This window comes from Dipodomys ordii, unplaced genomic scaffold (genome assembly GCF_000151885.1).
Source record: "Dipodomys ordii isolate 6190 unplaced genomic scaffold, Dord_2.0 Scaffold141, whole genome shotgun sequence".
Classification (NCBI taxonomy): domain Eukaryota; kingdom Metazoa; phylum Chordata; class Mammalia; order Rodentia; family Heteromyidae; genus Dipodomys; species Dipodomys ordii.
In genome coordinates, this window is record NW_012267357.1 from 1513065 (window position 1) to 1521886 (window position 8822).

An 8822-nucleotide genomic window follows, 5' to 3' on the forward strand; every position below is an offset into this window, starting at 1 on the left:
GCCTCGGCCCGCGCCGCCGCTGCCTCGGCCCGCAGTTGTCCCCGCAGGCGAGCCAGTCGGCCTGGGGCGCGGATGTCCTCCGAGACTACTGGCCCATTGGTCTGCGATCCGGGGTCCCGCCGGCGGCCTGCGCCTCGCCGCAAAGCTTCGCTGGCACCATAGACGCTGCGCGCTTGAGTCCACGAGCGTCCGGACTCCGCCGCCATCCTGCGCTGCCACCAATCCACCACTGCCACCAGCACCTCTGCCTGGCCCCAGCCCGCAGCCTAGCGACCGATCGCGGGGTGGGGGGAGGAGGGCGGGCGATGCGCCCTGGAGAGGGCCTCTGGGACGGCTGTGGGAACGACCAAGGTAGCCAAGGGAATCCGGCCCGGGGCCCAGGGAACCCCGGCAGGGCCAGGCCCTAGGCAACTGGGGTTCCAGGGAGCCCTGGGGGACAAGGTCTATGGGACCAGGCATGGGTGTGTGGGACTTGCCCACGGGGATCACACTGTCCATTGGGGCCGGGCTGGTTTCTGCAAGACATGACAGGACTTGGAGGAACTGGCTGGAAAACGTAGGCACCCCCAGACTGAACCCCAGCTCAAACCTATTAGAAGCTGCGGTCTCCATCATAGAGACCACACAGACCTCACTGGCTCAGTTATCACCGGGGCCTCCTGGGTGCTAGACAAGCTCTCTGCCTCTGAGCTACACCTCCAGTCCAGGCCACTCTAAAGGGTGCCTGTGTCCACACGTGGCTGCAGAATTCCATCCTGGTCTGCCCTGACAACTTCTTCAGGACTAGATGTGTCCCAGTGCTCTCTAAAGTTGTCTGAGGCCCAGACACTGGGGGCTCACACCTATAATCCTATCTACTTGGAAGGCTGAAAGCTGAACTTTGTTAGTTTGAGACCAGCTTGGGCAGCAAAGTACAAGAGACATCTCCACGTAACCAACATAAAGCCAAAAGTGGTGCTGTGGCTCAAGTGGTAGAGCACCAGACTGAAATGAAAAAGCTACTGGACAGTACCCAGGCCCTGAATTGAAGCGTCAGTACCAGCAGCAAAAATAAATAATTAAATAAAGCTGCTGAGGGCCTAATATTTCACACCGTGTCCTAACTTCACCCCCATCCCTTTTTTCATCTTTTCTTTATTGGTACTGGGAATTGAACCCAGGATGTTGCACTTGCTAGGCAAGTGCTTTGTTACACAGCTACATCCCAGCCCTGGCCTCACCCTTTTAAAGTCTCCTAACTCAGCAACAACCTTCAACTCTCTCCGACTTTGCATAGGCCCCTGCTGCCCTTGACCATCATTGTTCTGTGGTTTTCATTCATCCCACTTAGGCCTGAAGCACCTCTCTCTCCCCTTTCTTCTTCCTCTTCCCCCTCCCCTCTCTTTTGGTGATAGTGCCAGGACTTGAACTCAGCCTGGGCATTGTCTCTGTGTTTTTCTTTTTCTCAAGGTCAGCTCCTTACCACTTGAACTGCCGCTCCACTTTGGCTTTTTTGTTTTGGTAGTTAACTGGAGATAAGAGTTTCAGAAGCTTTCCTGCCTGAGCTGGCTTTGAACCACAGATTTCAGTCTCCTGTGTAGCTAAGATTACAGGTGTGAGCCATTGGCACTCGGCTTCCAGAGGCCTTTCTTGACCACCTATTCCCATATCAGGTAACACAAGTCCCTTATCCTAGCACAGCTCATAGCCTTTTTATTTTTATTTTTATTATTTGGTTGGTGGTCCCAAGGTTTGAACTCAGGGCTTCAAGCCTGTCCTTCTTGCTGCTCTCTACCACTTGAGCCATGCCTCCAGCTCTGCTTTTTATTGGTTATTTTAGAAATGGAGTCTAGTGAGTTGTTTTTCTAGAGAGAATAGGCTTAAAGTTATAAGCCACTAATACTCAACCACAAGCCTTTTGTTGTGAGACAGGGTGGGGTTTTACTACATTCCCCAAGCTGGCCTCAAATTCCTGGATTCAAGCGATCTCCTATGTCAGCCTCTTGTATAGCTGGCTATTCAACCACAGTGAGGGCTCTGAACCCAGGGCTAGGATGGCCTTTGAATGGGAGACCCAAGACCACATCCTGGGTGTTCACCAACTTCTCTCATGCCCTCTAGCCAACTGGTATACCTTCTCATCCAGGCATCTAGGCCCTCCTAGCTGTCCCTGCAGAACCCCTCACCGGAACACCCTATTCTCACTCCCTCTGTACATGCCCTTCATTCTATGCCATCATGGTGGGCTGTGAGACCCTCTAAAGGGCAGCATCTCCCCACCAGGCATGTTGTTTGCACTGCATCCCTAGGGGCTAGTTAGGACTCTGGGTGCTCTGGCTCTGAGGCCTCCCCAGCAAATTGTGAGGAAGGAGGGACTGGCATAGAGCCAGGTGGGCTGGATAGAGAGGCTGTAAGACAGCTCTAGGTTCCTAGAGGGCATGGAGGCTGGCTCGGAGTGTCTGGCTATGTGTGTGTATATCCAGGGACTAAGGGATGCTGTCGACTTGTTCTTGGGCAGCCACTTCAGAAAGCCACTGACTCCCTTTACTTCACTCATTCCTTCATTGCAGCTATATGGAAAGTACAGAGGGTAGATGAGAAGTTGGTGTTCTTCAACCTCTCAGACTCCCCTCCCCCATTCCCGCTGAGTCACCTGCTCCCCCTGGGGCCTTCAGCATCTGGCTTTGCGGATCCCTAGAGCCTCGTTAACCATACCCCCACACCAACCCCAATGCTGCTGCCTCAAGAGTCCTGGGTCCTTCCCCGGGTCTGCCGGAGTCAGGCTGTATGACCCAGGGGCTCTGCCTCCTGTCATCCAAGCGTGCACCCATGAAGTGCAGGAGGATTCTAAGATCCCAGGATGGAATGGCATAGAAGTCAAGAGGTGGGATGGTGGGACTCTAGGTTTGCAGACCAGCAGATAGGAGGGTGGGAAATCAGGGAGCTTGGAAGGGGCAAAGGCTAGTTTGATCTTGCTGCTCCTGTCTAGGAGGTTTATGGACAGGCTGGGATACAGGCTCATCTTTTTTTCCCTTTCTTTCCTTCTTTCTTTCTTTCCTTCTTTCTTTCTCTCCTTCCTTCCTTCCTTCCCTCTCTCTCTCTCTCTTTCTCTTTCTCTCTTTCTTTCTTTCTCTTGCCAATTATGAGGCTTGAACTCAAGGCCTGGGTGCAGTCCCTGAGCTTTTTCACTCAAGGCTAGTGCTCTACCACTTTGAGCCACAACACTACTTCTTGTTTTCTGGTGGTCTCACTGACTTTCCTGCTCCGACTGGCTTTGATTTATAATCCTCAAGTCTCAGCCTCCTGAGTCGATAGTCTTACAGGCATGAGCCACCAGTGCCTGGCTCAGGCTGAATCTTTGCCAGGAGTTCAGGTTGGGGCTGCAGATGTGAGACCTCACCCTGGAGGCAGAGTGTCCCAGAGCCATGGTTTGTACAGGAAGGAGGGAGGATGTAAAGCAAGTTAGTGACAAGGAAAGGATGCTGAAACCAATTTACCCTGGGACACACTTATGAGTTCTATCTCCTAGGTTCTATCGCTTCTCTAGTTCCTTCCATGGCCATTCACGTAATTAGTGGTCTAGTTGTGGTTAGGACTTCTCCAGAGGGGTAGAAAAACTCTGGGCCAATTCTAACAAAACTGAGGCTCCTGCACAATGGAAATGTTAGTGTCCTTAGCTTGCCCTTTGCACAATTCTCCTACTGAAGTTATGCATATGGGTCACATTTCATACATATACAAAACTGCAAGGCATCCTTGTGCATGGCAGATCCTTTCCTAAAAAATCTACCCAATTATGTCCTTCATTTTCGTTCTTTTTTTTATGAAGTTATGTTTTTATTACTAAATCAGCAGGATCAGTTCATTACATTGATGGATTTTATTGTTGAAAATGCTTAGAAATGGGGTTGAAGGAAGCCCAAGGGGAGGGTGCTTATTTCACATGGTTGGCCCTAGGCTGGTCCCCAACACCTTCACTATGATTAAAAAGAGGAAGATCTGGATAGGTACTGGTGTCTCACGCTTGTAATCCTAGCTTACTGAGGGCACTGAGATCTTTGGATCGAGGTTTGAAGACAGTTCGGACAGGAAATTCTGTGAGACTCCTATCTCTAATTAGCTTGAGCTAATGGCTCAAGTGGTAGATGACCAGCCTTGAGTACAAAAGCTCAAGAACAGTACCCACCCAGGCCTTGAGTTCAAGTCCCAGAACCTGCACAAAAAAAGAAAGAAAAAAAGAAAGAAAAGCCAGGCACCAGTGGCTCAAGCCTGTAATCCTAGCTACTCAGGAGGCTGAGATCTGAGGATCACGGTTCAAAGCCAGCCCGGGAAAGAAAGTCTGTGAGACTCTTATCTCCAATTAACCACCAGAAAACCAGAAGTGGTGCTGTAGCTTAAGTGGTAGAGCGCTAGCCTTGAGCTGAAGAGCTGAGGGACTGCGACCAGGCCCAGAGTTCAAGCCCCACCAAAAAAAAAAAAAGGTTTGTGTGACTTCAGCAATAGGCTGGTGCTCTGAGAAGACACCATGTGTTTTGTAGGAGGGCCTTGAGCTCTACAAATGTTTTGCTGTCATGGAAGGGTGGGGCCCTGAAAACATACCCCTGAGAACAAGCAGGGACAGGATCTGGGTTTCAGATGCTGTGGGGGTTTTTTTGTTTTTGTTTTCAATTTTTTTTATTGCGATTATGTGGCTACATAACTTCCCAAATTTCACGGTATTGTGGGATAGTGATGCTTAGTTAGTCACAAACACATTCTAACTTTCATGGGGCAAATTGTCTATCATGGTCTTTAACATTTATGAGTTCTATGAGCTTTGCAATACAGTTATTTCTTCCACATTGGGTGATATGTACATTTCTTTTGTTTTGCATAGCATCAGCTGTTCCCTCTTTCCCACTTGTTCCCTCCCTCCCATCGCTGCCATTGAGTTACTTAGTAGTTCATTTTGGTCAATGTCCAGTGCAGCTGATGGGTGTCCTTTATTTTCTTAAGATCAGCCCATGATCAGTACCATAAACTATTTCCATACTTCCTGAATGCTAGAAAACTGTTCTTGAACTAGTTAAGGTCCACTGTTTTCCCTTGATGTTCTACTTTTTCTGTTAAATTGTTGGCTTTGCCCCTCTGTGTGTGTGTGTGTGTGTGTGTGTGTGTGTGTGTGTGGTGTATTCAGTTGTTTGAGATGCCAAGAATATGAGATTTTTACTTCATGATCACCCATTCTCCTCCAGGCTTTCCTATGCTACCTAAAATATCCTCCCTGATGCTATTAGCTGAGTATTCACCTGAGTAGACCACTTTGAATGGTAAATAGCCTCTGGAGGATACCGACTGACAAATGAAGCACCCCACACCCAACAGGGATTCTATCCTTCTCCTGGTTGCAGGTATTTGACTTCTAGTAAAGAGACCCCAGGAGATAAACCTTCTAGGCTTAGAGGTCACCTTTTACTTCTTCATGAGTCAGGATTTAGTATGGCACTGGGGTTTTCTACTGGTTGTAATAAAATCCCAGCAGATCCTGGGTCTTAGAAGGGGATACCTGATGGGGCCCCAGGACTCCCTCCACACTTTCCTTTCTGGAGCTGTCCTCTAGAAGCTTCTCTGGGTTAGTAATAAGGGTAGCAACTCCTCCCCTGCTTTGTAGACTTACTGATCTTCCAGATTAATAAGTAAGATTCTACTCTACTTTCCTGGAGCTGCTTCTCCTCCAGAGATGTAATAGGAATGTCACCTGCCCCCGGCTTGCTTCCTTCCCTCCTAATACAGAGGGATCCGGTTCCATTCCTGCAGAATCTCCATTTAGCAGTATTTTAAGCATTTGCACCACTTTGATCTCTGTAACCTGAAGAACTGCCTCATCTTTTACTGAAATATAACCTGACCCTGCTATCAGCTAAGGGAACATAAAAAAATGACCCTCCAGGCCAGGCGCTGGTGGCTCACACCTGTAATCCTTTCTCTTCAGGAGGTGAAATCTGAAGATCGGGTTTGAAGCCAGCCAGAGCAGGAAAGTCCAGTAGCTTCTTATCTCCATTTAGCTATCAGAAAACCAGAAGTGGCACTGTGGCTCAAAGTGGTAGAGAGCTAGCCTTGAGCAAAAGAGCTCAGGAACAGTACCCAAGCGCTGAGTTCAAGTCCTATGACTGACCAAAAAAAAAAAAAAAGACTCCCCAAGTGAGAATCTAAGTGTTCATACCATCATGCAATTAGATCTCTCTTGTAAGAAAAAGGGGAAGTAGATCTAGGTACTTAATGAGCCTGTACCAGAACCTCTCTTCTGTCAGAAAAGAGAAAACTAAAAGAGGAAGACATAAACATCCTTGCTGATTCCCTTCTTGGGGGTCACCTGTCTCTTACTCATATTCACAAACACTTGAAGCTTTATTGCCACTCTCAGAGATGGCGGGGTTAGAGCGTCCCATTAGAGTTCAGATCCTCCCTCATCAGTGGCTGATACCAAATGGTACAAGGACAATTTAAGTAATTAAGTATATATTAGGGGATCCAGATAGATTTGCATCTGGATTCGAAAGCCGCACATTAGCCTTTGATTTGTCCTAGAGGAACACCTAGTTCATCTGGGCAATCTGCTGCACTTCGCATTTTCTAGGGCCCCAGCATTTTTCCCCTTCAATCAGCCTCAGACAGAAGCTCCAAAGGCTTAAGCTAGACCCACAAACTACTGGAATCCAGTTGTTGGATACTGCCTTCATGGTATGTAACAACCACAAATTGGGGGAGCAAAAAGAGCCAGAGTTGTGGCTACCATGTTTAGGAAAGCCCTCAGAGGCCTGAGGCTGTCCCAGAGGGAGAAAGTGGCAAGCCCAGAAAGTCTAACTGCTTCGAATGTAAAAAGCCATGGCATTTCATGAGGGGTTGCTCAGTAGCCCCTCCCAGTCTGTGTTTGCTACTACTGAGAAATGGGAGAGAAAACGTGACATTGGAGACTTGATTATTCCTACCCTCAGGGTGAAAGCCAGCCAAGATTCTAGTTACAAAGACACACTCAGAAACAAACTGAGAAGTACCGAAACACTCTTAGCAGCCGCTGTAAAAACTTTGTCTCCTATGAGGAAATTTGAATAATCCAAGACATCCTGGGTCAGCAAATTTCTAGAAATTCTCTCATACTGACATTGTAATTGGGGTAGATGGAAAAACCAAATATCTATGACCTGTCTTGCAAAATTGGGGATCAGGCATTCTCACATAAATTTTCATTATTCTAGGGTAACCTGCTCCTCTTCTGGGTCAAAATATAATAAGCAAGTGATCTTACAAACCTTTGCTAACAAGTCAGACCTGACAGACAAGCTTCTACAGCACCTAGATTATGAATGATTCATGGAGAAAAGTAGTTATGTACTAAATGGAGAATGAAAAGCAGGAAATTCAGCAGTTAGCCAGAAGGAAGTCAAAGAGGTAGTAAAAGTCCTCTTTAAAAATAAAAATAACTCTCAGGTTTGGATAACGTCAAAGCATTCCAGCTGGCAATGGCCCAGCATTCATTTCCCAGGACTTACAAGGTGAGGCTAGGACTTTGGGGATTAACTACCGCCAGCACTCTGCCTGGAGACACCAAGCCTTAGGGAAAGGTAGAAAGAGCCAACCAAACCTGAACTTTAGTCAAAGCTGTTGGCTAAACTGTGTCAAGAGAACTCTCTTGCTTATTTGCCCTGATCAGGATAAGAAAAACTTTCAGGCCTGACGTTCAACTCAGCCCTACTGCAATGTTATATGGCTGGCTGTTGTTCCACTCCAAAGACTTTCTTGTTGATCTGAGATTGAGGCTTAGGTAAAATGAAGACCAGAAGAAATTTCTCCTGAACAGAAGGAGCTTAAGGATATCTATCTCTGTGAGCCACTGGAGGACATAAAACCGCTTTTCAAGAAGTATAAGAGGGCTGGGAATGTGGCTTAGTAGTAGAGCATTTGCCAAGTGTGCATGAAGCCCTGGATTTGATTCCTTAGTATCACATAAAGAGAAAAGGCTAGAAGTGGTGCTGTGGTTCAAGTGGTAGAGTGCTAGCCTTGAGCAAAAGAAGCTCGAGGACAGTGCCCAAGCCCCGAGTTCAAGCCCTAGGACTGGGGGGAAAAAAGGAAGAAAGGAAGAAAGAAAGAAAGAAAGTGTAAGAATCCCTCTGTGTCTTCAGTAATAAGAGACCCAGATGCGCTAAGGCATGCCTTGTTTTAGCTTGTAGTTGCCCTCTGTGGCCTTCCTGTAGTACTGGATGGATGCATAAGAAGTTGCTTCCTGGCCAGATGTGGGTGGCTCATGCCTGTAATCCTAGCTACTCAGGAGGCTGAGATCTGAGGATTATGATTCAAAGCCAGCCCTGGCAGAAAAAGAGTCTGTGAGGCTCTTATCTCCAATTAACCAACAGAAAACCAGAAGTGGCACTGTGGCTCAAGTGGTAGAGTACTCATCTTGAGCTAAAGAGTTCAGGGACAGTGCCCAGGCCCAGAGTTCAAGCCCCACGACTGGCAAAAAAAGAAGAAGAAGAAGAAGAAGAAGAAGTTTCTTCCTTCCCTCTGCCTGAACTTCTTCCTTCTGCTAAAAGGGGACACTCTGTGGTGACCGTCACAACCCCCCTCTATATACCCTTTTTCTGTTCCCCTGTGGCTCCAGCAACAGCTTTCAATCTGACAGATTACTGGATCTGTGGGAAAGCCCAAATAGAGATAGTGGGATACTATCTAAGACTACAGATTCATTTTCTCCACTAATTAAAGAATTAAAAAGGCAAGAAAGGGCTTAAACAAAAGCAGGGAAAGGCAAGCAGTGAATATAGGCTCTGTGGAAAGGAGCCCCAACAATGGGAGTCCAGAATCTCTTT